Source organism: Dermacentor andersoni, chromosome 11 (genome assembly GCF_023375885.2).
Source record: "Dermacentor andersoni chromosome 11, qqDerAnde1_hic_scaffold, whole genome shotgun sequence".
Taxonomy (NCBI): Eukaryota; Metazoa; Arthropoda; class Arachnida; order Ixodida; family Ixodidae; genus Dermacentor; species Dermacentor andersoni.
Window position 1 is genome coordinate 70,493,480 of NC_092824.1, and position 21,763 is coordinate 70,515,242.

General features: G+C 48.3%; 1 protein-coding gene across 2 annotated transcripts in view; it reads left to right on the plus strand.

The window, feature by feature from the left end:
- Positions 1-21,763, plus strand: part of Ptp36E (protein tyrosine phosphatase 36E) — a 232,760-nt gene that overhangs the window by 130,885 nt on the left and 80,112 nt on the right. The window lies entirely within an intron of this gene.

Genomic DNA, 21,763 nt, shown 5'->3' on the forward strand with positions numbered 1-21,763 from the left:
AGGAGAGATCATTACGAAATTTCAAGCCTGGACCTTGAGACTAGAGGGGCAAAGGGCAGATCTAGCTCGGAGAAAAGGTTGCCCACATATCGTGCGAGCTGAAGGTGAGCCCCGCCCCACTCGTCCATCTAGAGCAGCCTCTTTTTTCCCTTTATTTTCTTGTCCTTTCTTTCTTTCTCTCTTTCCGGCAGTGTGGACTTTGTGTTTCGCTTGTCGATACTGATGGAGTTCGCCTTTAAAGCGGAGATTATTTTTTTCTCTTTTATATGATCGTTTTGTACGTGCTCGCTCCGCGGCAAACAGCTCTCCTGAGCTCCAACCCTGACCAGCTGTGGTAGCTCAGTTGCCGCGGGGCTCTGTAATGACGATCACGTGGTCGTGGGTTCGACCCCACGCCGTGCGCGGCCCGCATTTCGATGTTGGTGGAAGCTAGAATAATTGCACCGAGCTTTGTGCACCGGACCTATGGATGAACGAAAGTAATGCGCAGCCGTCTGCTACTGGCGTCTTTCATAGCTTCCACCGCTGAGTGAGATATGAGTCGGCGGCTTGAGCTGAATCTATCTATCTATCTATCTATCTATCATCTATCATCTATTATCTATCTATCATCTATCTATCATCTATCTATCATCTATCTATCATCTATCTATCATCTATCTATCTAGATATCTATCATCTATCTATGCAATTTATCTAATCTAATCTCGTCATGATCGAAAATAAAATGAACATGCACGCACGCACTCACGCATGCGAACATGTTCTGATAATCAACCTGTTACTGTGAAAGTACGGCAAGTAGAGTTTTCGTCGAATATTTTATCATTCCAAACGGATTTAGTGCTTCTGTTGAGTGTCACTTTAAGGTTGTAAAACTATGATTCTTTATTGCAAGGCCAAGCTTTTCGTCGCCCGAATTCGCTGAAGAGCGCAGAAGTATCGCGGATATTTCCGCCTTCTTGACATGTCAGAAAAAAAAAGCAGGACGAATAGTGTTTTGGATGCTGCGAAACACTAATGTTCCTGGAGCGTCATAGTCCGAAAACTGCTTTTTTTATTCTTTTCCCTTTCAATATTCGTTTTTCTTTTTCTTCTATTTCTTTTTTACGGCAGTGTGTGCGCACTAGATTCCACATGAATAGGCAACCTTTCCCATTACGTCAAGCTACAATGGAAAGCAGCACCAGTGGCGCAAATAACGGTATTGTTTGCGAGATCGATTACCCGAACACTTGATGCGCACGCGGTTCTGCCTCCCCTCGTCACCAGCAATACTGGCGCCATTGAAGGCGCGAACGTCCCTGGAATGCTGGGATATGAGTGCGAAGGCTGATCTCTTCGACAGTTCGAGTATATGGAGCTCGCAGCTGCATGCCGTTCAACCGCTCGTCTTCCCCGTCAAAAACGATTTCCGGGGCTTCCTCGTCGGCAGTCAAATTAGGAGACACGGCCGTGTTGTGCCGCGGGGCCCCCCTTTTCGACGCCCACTGCCGCAGGAGACGTTTCTCGTAAAGCTCGTGGTGCGATCGACCGGACAACTAAATTTTGCGGAAGCGCAAAAATTAAATTCCCGTATCTACTCGACTCTAACCATATCCTCCATTGTAACGCGCACCTGCGGTTCTCGTACCGCCGGTATGACTCGTCATTGCCGGTAGCACTCATTATCGCTATTGACTGCCCGGATCACCTTATCTCTAGTGTCATTCATGACAGTTGAGGTGCCGCATTTAGATACTGGTATCACGTGCCGTCGTGGCCCGATTAGGTTACGATCGGGCACCAACAACATCGAAGCTCGGCGACGTGAGGATTGGATTACCGCAATTTTTAATGGCGATGGCTTGTCACTATGCCCAGTTTCGGTTTCGTACACGATTTCAACGTATTTGTTTAAGTATATTTCTGTTGCTTTCTGATTACGTAAAGCTATTGCTGAAGACAACAGCAACGGTGGAAACAATAATATTGTTGATACTGTTGGAGCCGCGGCTCTACTGTTTCCAAATATGACTTACGTAATCGGAAAGTAACAACAAAGATAGTTACTGAATAATGATGTCTCTCAAATATATATTATCTGTGACGTGTAATTTAGTATTTCCCGTGGTGCTATTTGTTTCAACTTTGCAAACTCAGTGAACGTTACCCGCATAAAGCACAAAGAATAATCTTTGCTATGCTGAGTTTGCTACGTCCAAAATATTTATGAATCACGCAAAACTTAACTCAATCCAGTAATAACAGCTCTGATATGCTGGAGCGTGTTTCCCATTGTGGATAGTCGGGCAGACCAGTTGCTAATAACTAATTATAATAGTAACATTGCACTCAAGTAACATTGTAATATTGATTTTGTACAAGTGCACTTCACCATATGGTTAGAAATAAAGTTTCACAAGTTGTTCCACGATGTGTAACTGCGTTTATGCTTTTCTTAGGTTATTTGCTATGACCTTTTTGCTTTATCTACCTGATTTTTGGCATTTCCGCCTTAGTAAGTATGCGATGAAAGGAAAAAATTACCAGTCGGCGTTGGTGGCCTGGCCTTAATCTCCTCATGTGGAGAACCAAGCAAGTTTCCTGCCCCAGTGAAATGCTTGTAATCGAAAACTTACAACGCTATTCGGTCCCCGTGAAGGGAGCAAGCGGTTCAGAAAATTTTGGCAGGCTCAATTGTAGTTGACATCTAAGCAATACGAAGCATTCAAGGTTTGAAGGGAATGGTTGTGTGAATGGTGTGATTGTTGTGTAGCGAACAATTATGTAGAGGTTACAGGCCACAGCGCTTTTTTATATTAAGACAGAATGTTTGTAATGAGAGGACATAAGATTGGAAACAAACTAAACCCCAGTGGCCACAGACCACACAACCGCTGCCACACAACCAGTCGCTCCAATGGCACTTGCCCAATTGTTCCAGGGACATATCCCCATTGGCCCACCCTCGTTTTCCCACCCTCGTTTTCCCACCCTCGTTTTCCCACCCTCGTTTTCCCACCCTCGTTTTCCCACCCCCGTTTTCCCACCCCCGTTTTCCCACCCCCGTTTTCCCACCCCCGTTTTCCCACCCCCGTTTTCCCACCCCCATTTTTCCACCCCCATTGGCCCATCCCCATTGGCCCATCCCCATGGTCCCATCTCCAGTGGCACATATCCAGTGGCTACAGTGCGCATAATCAGTCGCCCCTATGGCGCTTAATGTAAGAATGCACCATGACCAGGATCGGCGCGCAAGAATGGTGATAGGCTCACTGACTAAAAATTTGCTGAGGCTGGAGAATAATGATTCGCAATGAAGCTTTATGCGCCTGGCCTAACGTATGCAGGCTGGGTCTGCCATGTCGGGATGCGTGGCATATTTTTCTTCAATACTGATGCTGGAAGTATCTAGGAGATCTACCCAAAATGTCGTCGTTTATGCGGCAAAAAATGCGGGCGTAAGAATCGAGAAAATACGGTAACAGCGAGGGAAGAAGAGGAAAATCTTGCGACTTCGAAAGCCACGTATAAAAAGTGATCTACTGAAGAAGCCCGGAACCGCCCTTTTCTGTTCCCCAAGTTTTGGAATGGAATAATGCATGAGCCGAAACGAGGGGAGATTAAAGGGACAAAGGAAGCCGACAGGAATTGTCCTCTGCGCGAAGCGATGATGGTAATCTAGATAAAAAAAAATTTAGGGGTGGGGGAGGGGGTGAAGTTCTTATGGACCTAGAACGCATGAAATCTCGTTTTAAAGATTCTGCTTGTGTTAACTGAAAGTGCAAACTGCCACCAACTCCCCTTTTATTTATGAGTACCCTTCGGGTAACTCCGAAATTATTCGAAGCTACGGTTAGCAGCGCACCGTCGTTCAGGCCTTTCGCTTTCTTTTGTTTTATGACGAACGCTTTTCCCTTATATTTTAATGTTAGCAGGAAACGTGGAATCTATATTCGGGGTTGTTAGCATTTTTTTCCCCCGCGGGGATGTAGCCTGGTTTTCCGACATGCTCTTAGTTAACTACCGCTAACCTAGCTCGGAAGTACGGTTTTTATTTGCTTTCATGGCGTCCCGACTTCGGGGCGGCTTGCGTTGGCCGGGGATTCATTTCCGTTGTCTTTTCGCTTAGGATGATTACCGAGGGGACCGTGCGGACAGGCGCGTCATGGTATTGATTTCACGGAGAAGATTGCCTTTAGGGAGGACGAGAGCGCGCAGTACAGGCGAGTGACTGGTTGACAGCGGGACATGCGCGGCTTACAAACATAAGTAGGTTATCTATAAAACAGGCTCTTGCGTATGTCGTCGGAACGAAATGAGAGCAAAAGATTCGAGTGTCACTCAAAGGGAACCAGTTGTGGTGACAGGCGACATGGCGGACACTTGGGCCTCGAGAGGCTCCCGAAGAGCACGAGTCGCGACACGTCAGCATCGGGGCGGTTTTAGGGATTCCTCTGCCGAACGCCAGTCGATGCTATAGCGCGTGCCGATGCTGCTCCCGCTGCACCGTAAACGCCACACGTAACAGCGCTAAAACTGGCCCGACGACGACAACGCAAGGACACCGGAACGACGACGCTGACGCGACGACGGCACAATGAACACGGCACGAGCATTGCGCGTCGCCGACCAACGATCGAACCAAGCGATGGGAAAAATTACTTTTGTGGTAACTGTTGGAAGGTAAACACCTCAGCGTGTGTGCGAGTGTGTGCGCGCGCTGGAAACAACTTTTTTTGGTCGTTCTACGCATGCCAGTGTTCCATTTTCTTTCTTCCCCAGTGCAAGTAGCCAACTGGATCCAGACTAATGAACCTTCTTGTCTTCTTATTACTGTCGTTCTCTCTGCGAAGAAACTGTTGTATGATGATGATACCAGCGACAGAACGCCCCGGGAGTTCGAAGCGCCCTGTTTATTCGTAATGTTGTCCCATCACTTTCGGCGATGTTACTCGTATTGACGTATCACTGCTTGTTGTGGAGCTAGTTGGTGCATCTTATTACGCAATGTTAATATGCAACTGAGAGCGGAGAGAAGTTCAGGTTGCGTCTTAACATTGCGTCTTAACGTTTCCTCTATAGTGGACCCTTTTTGTTCGGTTTCTTTTTCTACGGAGTCATCTCTACTAATTTCATCCGTTGCCTCTGAGACGTACCACACGCGATACCTGACCTGTTGCCTCGACAAGGGACTGGTGCCCATCGAAGTACAAGCCTTTTTCGGAAGTGCCAAGTTCTCTGTTGGACATGCGAAGCGGCTCTGTCTCAGATGGAAGTCGTAATTGTGGAGGCACATTCCGCCTACGAACGAGTGTCTGCAGCTCTTTTGCCAACAAACCGACACCGCGGGTGGATCACTGAACGGAAATTCAAGGTCTTCAAGCCAGCGGCCATCCAAAGTGCCGAGTTCTGGTGGCGCTGTACGCTTAATCGTCTGCCAAGGGAATCCAGGAGGGAAGCGTCGTAGCCAGCCCAGCGTCTTGACCTGGGGTACCTTAGGTTACCCAAGTACATTTAAAACGCGCTGAAAAAGGGATCCAAATATGCCGTCTCCTGGATTACAGACGTATGACTTGTCGGCGCTCAATATGCGTGTTTCTATTGGGCGCCAGATGTCTTTCGAAAGATGTCCCTCCCTGGACATCTTTCACTCTCGAAGTTAGGGTACTCCCTCCCCTCCCCACGTGTAGGGTAGCAAACTGGACTCAGTCTGGTTAACCTCCCTGCCTTTCCTTCTTCCCTTCCCTTCTATCTCTCTCTCTATATATATATAATTTAGTGGGAGGGAGCGCGCAGCCTCGTTGAACGACAAGTGCATGCCGTTCCACGAAGAAGGCAGCGCGTACTTTTCGCAATTTTGGTTTGTGACGTCAGGGGCCGTAATAAAGGGCAACACCGTGACGTCTTTATTACGTCAGGGGCTGAGTACAAAAACCTCCCCAACGACCATCTGCAGCCACCATCGCGCGCGTTCGGAATTTTCGTCCGCGCCACAAACGGCCAGCCGCGGCGTCATTCGCACCGATGTGCTTCCACGCTGGGCTCGCTTTTCTTCCCCTCTTCGGAGCTGTTCCTCTGCTGCGCGCCTGCCTCAGAAGAACGCAGTTGCTGGCCCAGCGCCAAGCACTTCACTCCCTCTCTCCTGCCCCCCTACCCCTTCTTACTTCACGCGGGATGCGTCCGATTACGAGCAGACTTGTTCGGAGCACCCGGTTCCTTCTTTGCGTTCTTATACTCCACCTCAACGCCTCTTTGCAGTGCGGTGAAAACTAAGGGCCACGTCAGCCAGGCAGAAACGGGATCCAGGAGGGCTCTTCCTACATTGTCCGCTGCTTAGCGGCCTCTGCTCGGCGCCGAGGGAACAAAAACTTCGCACACAAGCACACACAAAAAGATTAGTACCGCACAATGGGACCAGTCTTCCTGCTCCCCTACGGACAGAAGCGTGTGGCGTTCGTTGCGCTGCACGGAATAGGCGAGACGGAGTGCGGGGACTCGTTGCCCGCGCAGCACACACATACTCGGCGGTGGTGTCTGGCTTAAGTTTGTGTCTCCGAGCTTGGGAACTCGGCGTTCATTACACGACTCTCACGTGGCAACATCTCAGCGCGGGAACAGAAATCTTGCGCGGCATGCACTAAACGCCGCGAAAGGCTCATTAGGAAAGCTACTTCGTCAGTAGCTGCCGACTATTTCTGTGCAGTGTTTCTGTTCCGGAGCGCCCGTTTTTTTTTTTTTCGAGACCTTCAACCTAAGCAGACCCGAGAAATTTCGGGGACCGGAATTATCCTTGCATTTGCATTCGCGTCAATACGTGATCGGTCTACTACTGCTAAATGTATTCGTGATTTGCATTGGCAGGGGACGCACACGAAAGCGCTAAGGAGTAAGCACGGTTGTCGTTCCTTATCAGCTACAAGAAAAACACTCCGGCTACTGAAAGCCTGGGTTTCTCGATATCCCAGCGAAGTACCTAGAGCTGAGAACCAAGAGAAAATTCGCAGTTTAGCCCGAATGGAAAAAAAACGTAGCTCAGCAATAGAATATTGCACGAAGCAAGGCTTGTATTTTTTTTATTGACAGTCTAAGTTGCAGTTTACTATAGCTTACTAACTAAACACGCTTGGTGCGACGCCGTCGAAACACATGCACAAGCGCACACACGCACACGCGCACACGCGCACAGATGCACACGCGCGCACGCACGCACACACGCGCACACACGCTCTCTCTCTCTCGAGTGCTCCGGCTTGGTAAGGAGTGCCGGTGGTGGGATGCGTACGTCCTTGTCCCAAGCGAACGTTCCATTCTACCGCTCCCTTTACCATTCCGCGCCGGGAATGCAGCGTTTATTAAGGCGCCGTGCAGCACTCCTCGGCTTTCCCTCGCCCGCGCCGAAGATTACGCGACCTCCGACACACGGCCCCAACACAGGTCGGTTGGCGTCCTGCCATATAGTCTAAACGTCCAGTCACTCTGACGCGTTGGAGAACGATTGTCCTTGTAAGCCAAATCAAGGCACCGTGGCGCACAACAAAAGGGTCGTGTTCTCATCGCAGCTGCGGGCACCGCATCCGGCACTATCACCATCCCAGTGAGTGCCGATAAGAGCATTTATAAGGGCATAGATAAGAGCATGATAAGAACATGGCATTTCCTTTTTGGCTCCACGGCGTGCCAGCATTCGCTTGCGTGGTGCTGCACGCTTTTCGTGAAGGCAGGCTAGGTTGGACGTCTAGTCCTGCCGCTTTCGTTATCCGCCTTCATGTCGAATGGTGTTCGTCCAGTGTTCCGTGCAGTGTTGCGTGTTTTATCTGCTTTCTTTCCCACTCTTTTAAGAACGCTTAATTTCGCGCCCGCGGTGTCGAGCTTGGTCGTTTACCACGGACTGCTCTGTTCGTTTTTGATCTTATGAGTCGCGAATAGGCGTCGTTTAACCCGCAGAATCCGTCTCGTGCTGGAGCGCCGAAAAGCAAGGTAAACACATACGAAAAGTCCAAGCAGTTCTCTCTGCTGATTTTCGTGCAGGCCTTCTTAATCACGGCTGGCTCGTAAAATATGGAGTACAGCTTTTTTTCGAGCCGGGATTTCTTCTGCGCAACTTCTGTGCGTTTTCTTACACGTTTTTTTCTTCTTTCTTTCGTGAAATGAAAATTATTGCAGGCATTTGACGCCGCCATATGATGACGACGTAAGTTCGTTTATTTATTCGAATGCGCATGGACAACATTTCTTTTTTTTTTCGCAAATGTTACCAGAAATGAACTAGCGACCTTTTTTCGTGACCAACGAATCTCGACCGATATTGTCGAGCAAAGCTATTAGCTCGGTACTTTTGCGATAGTAAAAGTACCGAGCTAACGGAGTTTCTCTGTCGCGCATGCCGTAAAGCCAGTCTGGAGATTCAACCAGACTGGCTTATTTATTATTTACATTTAATTATGTACCTGTGCCTCGCGCTGCTCCCTTTTATTATTGATATTTGGCCTATGAGGGCGCTTAGTGCATGCCCAGATTACATGTATCAGTTTGGGTATGCCACCGCACCAAGGGCAGTTGGCCCTATAGTGAGTGGGATGCATGGCGTTTAACAATTTCAGATGGGGGAATACCCCAGTCTGTATTTTGCGCCAATCGGCGGCCTCTTCCCCGCCGAGTTGTGTGTGAGGGGGCCAGTTTTTTTCTGTGGACTTCGCGCTGATGGGCAACGATGTCCTTGTCATTTGAATCGATGGAATTTTGAGATGGACGGTGCAAGTGGTTGGGGTTAGAAGATGACGGTCGGTTGGTACACCCTCGAGCTAACGCATTAGCCTGTCCGTTCCCTCGCATCGCCGCGTGAGCCGGGTACCAAAGCAGGCGATTACGGTGGTTTAAAGATTTTGTAAGTGTCGCGAACCTAGCCGCAGTCGCGTGCCCCCATTGAGGAACACGCGACATGTCTCCCGGGAGTCCGTGAACACGACCGAATCCCTCTGCGAATGCTCTGCGCGATCGAGGGCGATGGCCACTGCTACCGTTTCGGCCGAGCCGGGTGATCCCAACGTGGACGACGCGGTTATTTGCTGTTGGCAATCGCGTTCACGACTGCCTTTGGAACACGCAGCTGCGTCCGTGTAGTATGTGTAGTGCCCAGGGTTATTAGAGTAGATCGATTGAGTACGTTGTGCGCTTGCTTTGCGCCCTTCCTTGTTGTACTCGGGATACATGTTCTTGGGGATTGGAGCAACTGTAATTTTGAATCTCACCGAAGGAGGGAGAGAAGTTAACTGAACTCTTTTCAGACTGGGTGACCTATCTTCACCCTGTTTGAAAAGAGTTCAAGTTATTACCTTCCATTCTTTTCACTTTAATGTAACAATATTTTGACGAACAGATTCTCATAACGAACGACAGACGTCTCAAATGTATACATTTGACATTTCTTTTCCAGTTGTTCGTTTTGACGCAATGAAAAAGTTATGTTTTGTTCATGAAAACTACAGGGGTATTTTTAGTGGTAAACGCCAGCTCGGAACTCCGAGGGGATTGTATGATAAAAGTAATGATACATGCAGGACTCGCGACACACATAACATGCAAAAAGAGACAAGATATAAATTATACGTTGTTGAGAGCAGCGTCTTGCGCAAATAAAAAAGAAGGAAAAGAAGCCTCAAAAGTGGTTTTGTGTATGACCAGGCACGAACAGCCGGCACTAGCCCAGAGCTCTTTTGATGCGAAGGGGAAAGAAAAAGATCGACAGAACTACTACAAATCAATCACGTGGTTCATCGTTTGTTCCAATATCCAAATCCACGTTTCGAGGACGAAAGTGAATCGAACTTCTTTTAGCACCAGCAGCGAGCGGGGCTGTACATCAGAAGCTGTTGGCTGTTCTACTCTTTACCACTTTTAGAACGTCCTCTTTATCACTCGTCTTATATTTAATTTTTTTATTTTTTCGCGAAAAAGTTCGTCTCTGTGAAACAAGCTCGCCGCCGGTTTCTAATCTCGGCGCCTTGTCAGCAGCAGATAGCTCGTGCTTTTGCCGAAAAACCCTACCGAACCCGCGTCGCCCAAGAGTTCTACATCTCGCGCGGTGGGACGACCCGGGGCCGGTTTTTCTCGAAGCCGATTAACTCGCCGACGTTGGCGATCGTAATCCCAAGCGAGTCAGCGACCGGCTTCTCCACTTACCCCAAATAGACCCTTAATGAGTCTCCTCCGCGGGTTCACGGCGTTAATTAGCTCCATAAACCGTGCCTCGGTGTCGCGCAATCTTGTGTACGGTGACGGCGACACTTCTGCCGTAGTAATTTAACTCGAACGAAACAGTTCAGGCCACGTATATTGATTGCAGGGCGTGCGTTGAACCGGCATTCGCGATCACAATCGTTCGGCTTGCATTTCGTGCGTTCCCGTTCGCAGGTTGTGATCGTTCGCTGTAAGAAACTAGTCCACAGATACGTAACTTGGGGATGTTTGTAGGGTTAACTTCGTCAGGCGCAGTCAAATGAGCGAGGCTGTGTCAAGGGGAGAGAGTGCAACGAAGAGTGAAAGGCAGGAAGGTGAACCACAGGGCGAGCCCGGTTGGCTACCCTACAATTGGGGGGGGGGGAAAGGAGAAGAATAGATAAGAAAAAATGTAGAGCCGAGTCGTTTGCAGAGTCAGCCGCAGAGGAATGTCCGCTGTCACAAGCGTTCTTACAGTCCAGCTGCCTTGACGAAGAGCAGCAGGTGCTTTTGTGACTTTGTTTTGCATGGAAGAATGTGTAGGCCATGGTCCCGGGACATTTTCCACCGAGAGTGCTCTATTATGCATCAGGCCGAGTCTGGCTTGGAGAGCACGTCGTTGAGCGTCGATGGACGGGCAGTGACACAGAAGGTGCTTCGTATAGAGTCTCATCGCATCCGCATAAATTCCGCGCCGCACTGTTGACTCTTGAACAGGCATTTTATAAATGCGACGCCCAATCACATGCGGCTGAATCGAGTTGTTTCGCGACCTTTGCGCGGTGTGCAACTTGTCAGGCGCAAATTTCGCGGCTGTCTAGTTTGCAGACTCATTGGCAGAGAAAACACAAACGTCATTTGATTGATTGATTGATTGATTGATTGATTGATTGATTGATTGATTGATTGATTGATTGATTGAAACGTTGGCGCCCGGGCTAAAGATCTGACCAAAGTGAAGGGCACTAGATGAGCTCCGATCGGATATGTGGTTCTTCAATGAGTGTGTAGATCTGACTACACTATCGTTCTTTTTTTTTATTGCTAGCCCATCTAAACGCCGTAGCTACTGGCCGGCAATCGAACTTTCGACCTCATGCGCAGCAGTATAACACCATAGTCAATGCAACACCAAATATTAGCGCCGCATACCATTGACGCCACTCCGCGGAATTATTGTCCAAAAGTCATCGAACCACCTCATTCACCAACAACAACAACGACGACAACAACGACAACAACAACGACGACAACGACGACAACGACGACGACGACGACGACGACAACAACAACATTTAGCATTTGGTTTGCTTAGTTTCCTGGCGATAGTTTATTAACGGTGACAGCATTGGAAGCTTGGCTACTGTCGAGCTCGCTATCACAAGATCGTATCTAAACACGCGCACATATTAGAAACATAATTAGGAGCTCAAACGGTAATTAAAATAGAAATATTCAAACGCTTTCCCAATCGCTTAGGTTGAAAGGTTCTACTCACCCGTGACAAGCGCGAGTGTAGTCTCTGCTCGTGTTAAAACAAATCAATTCAAAGCAAAGAGAATTAGAAGTCAGCAACGCGAGGATGTTGTCATAATATTACAATGAGATGAATAAAGGAACTCCACCCAAATGGCACACAATCTGTCAATGGCGGGGCAAAGTCGTGACGTTATCGTGAGAGACAAAAATTGTCACTCAAATAGTATTATTCACAATGAGCCAACCAAGTTGTGGTGGCGGATGTGGAACACCCTTTCAACCATATGCGTTAACTCCCAGGGCAGTTAACTTCCCTTGTGAGTTCCGTGGCTTCGTTGGCCGTTGGCTTCACTGTTCGTAACTAAAGAAAAAAAAAATCCAACCTCTAGTTGCCCCGCAGTCACCCTGCTCATTCCACATGTATGGTCACATATTCAGATGCGTACGTTATTTGCTTTCTTTTACTGCCCACATAAGATCCGATTTCCATTACCGCGCTTGTTTACATATAGGCGGCGCCTTCGAGGTGATGCGAGTATTTTCTAAATAAACAAGCTACTGTACACATGCCCGCGTTGCGGTGTCAGCCGAGATACTAACCTGACATCTGACGCGCCCATTTGTCTTCGATATTATCGCGTAGCGACTCTCACCTGGAAAAGTGCATCCCCGGAAGTGTAGTCAGTTGAAGTTCCTTTTTATGCGCGGAACATCAGGAGCACAACAGCGGAGGTTCTGCACCCTTCAGTGATCAAACGCACAAGAGTCGCGCCATGCAACGACAGAAAGAAATCATAATGAGTGACCCTTTTCATTGTTCGCGTTTTATCACTCCACGCCACGCCGACTAAACGGAGCCTGTACGCGTGGATCAGTAGCTCACAATAGGGGAGCGCTCTCCTATAGCGTCTGTGGAACACACCTAGTTCTCGTTGCCGAGGGGCGGAGGCACAGGATTCCTTCGTTATGCTGCACGGAATAAGGTAACTTGGCTGCAGTGATGACTTTCTATCGGTCAATCAAATCAATCAATCAGTCGATCGATTTATTTTTCACTTCGAAAAGCTATCCCTTTAGGAAGCTCCGGGTGCCATACCAAACAAGCGCATCGGGTTTTGGGGAAGCGCATCCGGTTCTAGCGTATATGTATATATATATATATATATATAAAAGGGAGAGAGAGAGAATAGCAGGAAAACGATCTCGAAGTGCTTTTCGGTGCGATGGAAGTATAACACAAAAAAAATCGCAACGACATAAAGCGATCCGCACGCTTCTATTGCTCTTCCTCCTTCCCAAGCGCTCATCTGATAACTCAATTTCCTGCAACGGGACATGTGCGACTCCGGCGTCTCCGCACACGTGTATGCGTTCGCATTGATCTCGCAAACTCCCATCTCGGATTGTTTGTTTGCGCTCGCAGCGTCGGGTGTCACGCACTTCACGTATATACGCAAACAGGACGCCCTCAAACTTCACGCTCGCCCGTCCACTCCGGTATGTGTAACTACGACAACCCGAAACCACAAGAAAAGCGGTTGTCATTTCCCGCGATGTCCTCAAAGCGTCTCTCCCTTCGTCTAGTATTCCTACAAGATTCGACGAGATCGAATTCCTCCCCGCTGCGAGGAAGGGTAAGAAATTGAGGTTCCCGAAAAAAAGGACGAGCGAAGGCTTTCCTCCCGAACTTGCGTCATTCGCAGCGGGGGAACTGACTGACCGGGCTTCCTGGGGATGAGAAGATGAAGGACTCTCATTCGTCTTGACCAGCGGCTCGAAAGAGGAAGGGGTTTCAGACAAACAAAGATCCTCGCTTTCTGCCCCCGTCTTTCCCCTTTGTCTCTTTGGTTCTCCAGAACGCGTCGTAGACGTGCTATTAGATATATATAGAATCGAAACTGGAGGAAACCGTAGCGTGTGGGGGGCCAATCCCGTTAGCGCTCCGGTTGGCGTCCGGCTCGGATTGGATTAAGAAGGCCCGTGCGTGGAAGCAATCCTATATATCTTCCCGCGCTTGCGCCGAATGCGGCGTACGACGTTGTTGCTACGCGGAGCCTGCGTTCTGTTTATTTTGGTGCGCATAAATTGCGTGTCCGAGAGGTCGGAAAAGTGATTAGATAAAATTTGATGACCTTGCTGAATTCACGGCAAAGTTATCGAAAGTGCCAGCAGAGCCGCTGTTGGTCTGCGATTTTTATGGTGGCCGAAGGAAACCACTTAAGCGCGCTCTCCTCGGTCGTTCATCAATATAAATCTGCAATGTGGGCATGCTTCGAACGCCCTCAAAAGTACTGGAATGGACACTAGCGAGAAACGCCAAGTGTGTTTAAACTGAAGGAGTGTTCTGTTATATTACTCGCTTTGTGAATTTCCTCTCAAGAGGCTGGTTACCGGAAGAGATCACAAGGGTCAACATTTCAGTCCTTGAATTTCGTGCCGAAATTCCAGCGCTAGTTTGCGACAGTGAGACGTTACGAATTCCAATGTATATTCTCGTATATGGAACATTTTGGTGACTCGACATTGTACCGTATAGAGTGCGTTGTTGGGCGAGTTGCTTGAAGTCTAAGTGTGTCGTGTTAGTGCAATAACGACACAAATACTTTAGTAGGGGTAAGTTGCAAAGAACAAGGCTGGAACTAAACTGCTCATTCATAGAGCAAAGTCACATGAACATGTCTGCAGTAGTCAAGTTAAAGATGTCACAGCAATATTTCAAACAGTTGAAACTCGTTTTCAAAGGGATAAGCAAGACGTATCGCTGATGCAACTCACGCCTCTTTCTTGATGTGGAAAGCATCCAACTATAGTCCTTTATCTCACGAAGCTCTGGCTCCCACATGCAGGCAATGCAATGCACAGGTAAGTGCGCGTTGCCTAGGTTCTTTAAATATATTTCGTGCTCCCGCGCTTGGTAATTGACACAGCGTCCAGTTTAAACTACATAGGTTTTTTTTTCCTCAGAGGATAGCGCCATTTAATATACAACGCCAGTAGTGCGTTATACATAAGGTCTGGTTCGCTTCCTGTAATGTCCGAGCTACTCGTCGGCATGGCTTATGCGTGGAAAAAGCCCAGCTAATTTTCATGGTGCCGAGAAAACAAATGATGATGATGATGATGATGATGATGAATGCATTTGATTGGCGCAAGAGCCAGATATGGCCAAAGAGCGCCAAAGAGAGAACAAATGGCACGCCGTACCTATTTGCGCCATTTTTAAGACTGTGGGATAGCTTGTGGACGTACGGCAAGCACCACGACGGGCTTGCGCCCATTGCGGTGCTGGTCATTCCTTGCTTGGTGCCCTTCATCTTCTATAAGAGCGCATCAGATACCGCTCCAAGGACCAAGCTCGGGTAGCCGGCTGAAATGAGGCTCGCCAATTGGCTATCAATTAGGTGCACTTGAACACGTCCTTGTCCTAGAATCTTCGCTTGCAGAAAGTGCCTTTGATTCAGTTATAGTTAACCGTTCTCTGGCGAGCTCTCCACGCTGGATGTAATACTGGGGGCACAGGCCGAAAAGTTGTTCAACAGTTTGTTCGCTTCCGCAAGAGTCGCACATAAGTGTGTCGCCCATTCCTATGCCTACGTTTGCGTTAACCCGATAAAGTCGGGACAAACTCGGGCCGTCATGCTCATGTAAACGCTGGCCGATGGCGTCGAGCGAGTGTCGAGGCAAGTCCTGTCAACCTTCCCTTGCAGACGTTGTAGGTTGACTTTACCGACCCGCTTGGGTCGCATGCAAACGTTGCGTGTAAACGTCAGGTCGACTTTTGGCTCGTCCAGCTTGCGTCAACTTCATGTAAACGAGGCTAATGGGGATGGACAAAGCGTTTGTAAATGCCGCCCGAGCCGGAGTCGGCACAACAGTGTCGCATCGGAGCAGGAGCTCTTTGATGGTGCTTGCAGATGTTTGTAGGCTAACAAAGAAGCATGTTAAGGACTTCCCAGCGAGTGATGGAACGGAAAATCATAAACGCATAACGTTAAGAGGCAAAAAGGTAGCGGTGTAGAACAGATAGCAAACGGTAGCCAATATACTCTAGGAGGGAGGAGGGTGTTGCCAGAGTTTGGCTTCGGCGCTGGTGCCCTGGCGGTTACAGCAGAAACAACAAGCAGCTGCATCGCTCTGGGGTTGTGTAGTCAGAATGAGAGCATTCTTTTCTTAAAGCCCAATGAAGACGCGTTAAAACGAAAGCAAAACCGAAATTCTGTAGTTAGGACTAAGAGAAAAGAAAAAGTGGAGCTGGGCAGGCTCTGAATGGCGTAAAACAGCTAATAATCGGTGGTATATTAAGTGGACAGAACATGGGTGCCAAGGTGAGAGAGCTTTATTCGAAGGGTGGCCGAGGATTGTGTTGGGATCAGCGGAGAAATGATGAAATACGCAGACTGCATATGATGGCGTCAGCTTACGCAAGTCAAGAGCAATTACCGACAGCTTGTAGGTGCCTTCGTCCTGCGGTTAACGTGAAATGGGGAGGGGGCTGAATATTGACTATATGCTGGCTTTTTTGTAGTCTCAACTGTAGACTTCGGGCTAGCTATCAAAAACCAGAAGTACATCTACGAAGTAATATCGTCATAAATACGAACGCGAGCGATTCCGAAACTATACCCCGACGCTTAGTTTAATTTTCGGGTTGGCCTGCATTTGTAACTGCGTCTTGATTCAGACTTCGACGCGTGCGCATTGGACCACTGCACGATTAGCAACCGACTACATAGCAATTACACGTCGCATCTACCACGTCATTGCGCAACGCACCTTCTCACCAGCCATTTTCTGTTCGCGATTCAATTTAGGCTGTTGGTACATGGCGTCTGCAAGTTATGGAATATCAAGCAGAATATCGATACATTTTTTAGCTACTGACTTGAAGAAGGAACGGCTCCTTCATTTCTACAGTGTTCTCGCACGTGTCATTAACGGTGCGCATCGATGGAGCCAGCAGTTGCTGCAGTAGCCTGGCAAAAAAAAAAGATGAAAAAGAAAACTAGAAAAAAAGTAATAACGAAGCAGCGAAAGGAAGCGGAAGAGGCCGGCATGACGATTCGGTAATGCAATGCGTAATGGAGGCTGCAAGTTTTATCTCTGCGAGAGAACAGAAAGAAAAGAACGCGGAAAGGAAATCACGGGTATGCGCCGTCAAGAAGCACGGAAGCGCGATCTACCCCGCCAAGGACAACGCAAAAAAAGAGGCAAAAAGTATCAAATAATGTAAACAGAAAAGGTTGAGCTGCGAAGAAGCGCGAATCTAATTTTCCCGGCCATTACCTGCTCAGCGATTCTCCTCCTTAGCATTATCGATTAACCTAGTACGTCGTCGTACCTTACCTTTCCCGGGAAGAGCTTTTCGAGGCAACACACGTTCGCTGCCCGTCTGAGAGTCGAGCTTTTCTTTCTTTGTTTCTTTTTCTCTTTTTGCTCTTGCTTCTTTTCGGCGTCACCCCTAGAGTTCTCTCTGCACTGCAGCCTACATTTCTACGGCCTGAAAAAAATAGCAATGCTGAAAGCCATTTCGTCGACATGCTAGAGTGTCGCGTTCAATCACACTCCGCGAGACGGGATGTACACCGACGCGGAAGTATACAGGAAAGCTCGAGATATGAAATCGCCTTCGAGGTGTGTCGTGTCGTGTTCGTGCATTGGCGGCACCGTAATGCGTCATCTTCAAGGCCGCTTGCTTCGCCCATACCGTTAGTGTTCTTTTGTTTTCGTTTTCTTTAGATCATCACTTGCTTTTTCACTCTTGCGCTTCGGGCGTGGCTCTTTCTATTTCGTGGAACAGGCGCTCGTTCCGGATTCACAGCTCTCCACGGATTGGATGCGGTGACGGCTCGAGTAACAGTTAAGGCATGCAGAGGTATAAGTATGCGTAACTGCGTTTTCCTTCCCTTCGTTCGCATTTATTCTGTATCTGTTTACACCACCGCCTATCTACCGTTTAGGCCATATATGGCCTGGGCAACTACTTACTTCTCTGAACCTCAACTCGAATATCGGCTATCCTCGTTTCCACTCTCCCAGTGAAGGGTAGTAGCCACACGTGCGTGTGGTTAACCTTCCTGCCTTTCCTTTCTTCTATTACTCTCTCTCTCCCTCCCTCTCTCTCTGTCTCCAATTCTGACACTTCTCTCCACCGCCTGTTTCTTAACGTTACGCCTAACACTTCGAGATGATTCGGTCCATCGCTCGTTGTGCCATTCTTAGCTACATTTCGATCTTCTCCGTTAACATCCAAGTTTCAGCCTTAAAAGTTTCTACCGGCAGAATGCAGTGGTCTGTTGTTTTCAAGAATAGCGGTAAGCTGCCAGTCATGAGAATTGGCAGCGCCTGGAGGATGCGCTGCAAGTATTCTTCTGTAAATTTCCTTCCCATTATCAGGGTCCCCCTAGAGCATCAGGCCTAGATAAACTCTTGCACGGACTCCGGAAAGCTGGCCGCTTGGTGATACCAAGTTCTAAGCCGCGGCAGGTAGCTTGGTTGCCAACATGTAGTCCGTTTACGCAAGGCAGGTGTAATAGGCGGCGTCCAAAACATGGCGTCTACGACGTGTTTTCGGCTCTACAATTGCTTCCGGCGCATGCAGTCAGCAAAAGCTTTGCCTTCAAGATTTGAGTCTGTTACTCCAAGGAAGCGGTCGCTGGCCGCTTGACTTAGACGCCACCTACACAAAATCGCTAGCGGAGACCTTCGTCCTGTAGAAGATCTCATAATATGATGGTGGTGATGATGACGCTGACTTATGTAGATACGGCTGACTGTGATGATAAACTGGAGATGCTAGCCTGACTGATCGCCTGGCTTACTACTCCGGGTGCTGGACGAGAAATGTGATAAGCAAACTGATCCCACAAACGCATAACTAGCACAGGTAGTCCAACAAACGTTCTGTAGTGAGAAATATGAAAATGAACACGTGGATGCACGTGTCCGAAGCCCTCAAATCCAACGCGAAGCGACAATTGCGCCTGCCACTGTGGAAAACGATGTGGAAAGGAAATCGCTGTAATTTCGCCGACGGCACTCCCCCCGTAGGTGTTTGTTCTTACAGTGCGGTGTAGCATCATGTCGGCACCTGGCAGGCGACATCAAACCACCCTCATTTCCGTCTGCGCTTACATTGGAATCGTGATCGGGAGTGGACGTTCTGAGGTCCGTGATATTTGTTGCTCTACTCTGGAACGCAAACGGGCCCTACCGACATCTAAATGCCTATCACAGCCTACGCTATGGCTGTTTTCGAACGGTCGCCGTGGAGGGTTGAATAGACAGCGAAGTGGGCAGCGACCTCATTAAATACCGTTTCAGCTCTAATGAAGCTTGTAAGAGAGCCAGCTTCGCGACGAGCAGCATCGAATTCAGAAACGACACAGTCTACTTTGCAAACACAACGCAGCGCAGACACGAGGGACGAAGAAATTGGCAGTGGCTTTGCTCGGCTATGCCAGGATATACGTAGCGAAAGCTAAGGCATAGCATGGTTAGTCTTGGTTAGTCTTAATTGCAAGTCCAGGTTAGTCTGGTTGTCTAGCTATGTTGCGGCGTTTAGCCAGTCGTTCAATGGGCTGTTCGTCTGTTTCCTGGGCGATGCGTTCCCTCTTCATCTCGTTCCGATGTCGATTCCAGGCCTCCCCCTGCTTATCAGAATTGTTGCCGTCCATACTGCCGCCTCAACTGTGGTTGCGGCGCACGCGAGCTCTCCTTTTCAATCTTCCCACATGTTATCAGGCATGCGACGCAGATGGCGAAGCGAGCGGAGGCGAGCGCAACGACGAGGAACGTGGAGTGACGTCATGTGCCTCCTCAGAGCACGGTCACGGCGAAATCGCAAGTTCGCGGCCTCTAAAGCTTTCGCTTTAAAAGTGCAGGGCGCAAGTCACTCCATTTTGGCTTCCTCTACTTGGCTGTCCAAACCAAATGGCGGCTGAGCCATTTGGTTTGGAAATATTCCGACTGCAGGAGGGTAGTCAGCGCACAAGAAAACAGTCATTGCTCTTTACGCGATCAGTTAATGTGGGCTATAATTTGTGTTTTTCCTAGGTTCGCAACACGCGAAATGTTAGAATACAGCTATAATATGGCCTTTCCCTAGTTTCTTCTTGTCGATGCGGTGTGGCGTCGAGTCGCACAGATGTTTTCCAAACGCGTTCCGCTAGTGGAACTCGAGGCGGTCGTCTTAGAAGTCAAACTAGTCTTTCTGCAATGCTGGCTAGAATAAATGCGCTATGCTAACTTTACGCAGCGCATTACTCGAAACTTCGTATGCTACACCCGTCTGACCGTCCTCCCCGCTACGTCGTCCTCATCATTAAAAAGTTTTAGCGTGTCCGTAAACTTGTTAACGTTTACAAAGTACCGGGCTACCGGAGCCGTGGACGGCAGTAACAAAGCTGGAAGCGACGATTTGTCGAGCTAAAATGCGTTTGAAATATTGCTGTCGCGTGAGTGTTCCCGTCGAATGAAAATTATAAAAGGGCTAAAAGTTACCGATTGCGCCGCCACAACGTTTTACATCGGAAGTATATAGGTATAATAGGCCACTGAAGTATTAGCTTTGTGTGCTCTCTTGCTAGACCCTGCGTCGCCAGATGACGCTACCTACGTTAGCTGCTGCCATACGCCACTTCGGTAAAGCCGTATTTCGCCAACGGTAATACGCTTATTACAAGCTAAAGCTGTTCATTATTTCAATTAGCATATTGTGGGAACTTCACGCCCTATTCGGTATAATGTCCGTTTCTAACCGCATTAACGCGAACTTTGGTAATTGTGTGCGTGCAGGAACAGACAACTTGGGCCACCTATTTATCATCATCATCAGCGCAGTTTTATGTTAACTGCAAAACGAAGGCTTTTCCCAGCTATCTGTAATTACCCGTGTCTTGCGTTAGCTAATCCCGACTTGCTACTGCAAATTTCTGAATTTCACCAAACCTCCTAATTTTGTGCCGTTTTCAACTGCGCTTCCCTTCCCTCGGTACCCATTTTGTTAACCTAATTGTCCACCGCTTATCATCTGCCCGATGCATTACATGGTTGGCCCAGCTCCATTTTTAACTCTTAATGTTAGCTGCAATATCAGCTGTCCCCATTTGTTCTCTGACCCAAACTTCTCTCTTCATGTCTCCTAACGTTACGCTTAACATTTTTCGTTTCACCTTCACTTGTTTTCGACCTTCTTTGTTAACCTCCAAGTTTCTGCCCCATATGTTAGCGCCGGTATAATTCAATAATTGTACGCTTTCCTTTTCAACGACAGTGGTAAGCTCCCACTCAGGATTTTGCAATGCTTACCCTATGCACCCCAACCCATTTTGATTATTCTGCGAATTTCCTTCTTATGATCGGAGTCCCCTGTGAGAATTGACCTATATAAACGTACTCCTGCACAGACTCCAGAGGCTGTCTGGCGATCATGAATTCTTGTTCTCTTGTCAGGTTATTGAACATTATCTTTCGCATACTTATTCTTCAACTCTAGTCTTAAACTCTCGCAGTTAAGGTCCAATCATTTGTTGCACTTCGTCCCCATTGTTGTTAAACATTACGATGTTATCCGCAGCTAGCATCCCAATTTTCGTGTTCACTGCAAGTACTGCACTTCAATTGCATACCCCTTCCTTTCAAACTCTGGTACCGTGTACACTGCGATTTACACTTTCTTTGAAACATTCCGCAGGTCGGTAATCCCCTCTGGCCATTTGCTTCGCTATCTTTCCTTTATTAGGTCCTTTGTTAGTTGGGGAGAGCTTACCTACCGATTGTTTGATGCCTTACATCCCACTTCAATCGCTACTTCTGAAATTAGCTGAGTTACGGCGACCAATTATGTGCAGGCGACTTTGGTATAGACAACTTGGGTCATTGGATGTGCATAACTGGACATCTGCCATGGGATGTGTGCCCGAGTAGACAACTTTATCCGTTGGCTATGTGCAACTGTGCACGTGACACAAGGCATGTGAGCATTCTCGGCCAATCTTCCAGAATGGGTGTGTGCCCGGATAGATAAGCAGAATATCAAGACGTGCTGAGAGTGAAGGTATGTGTTGTGAAGCGAGCAGAATTCGAC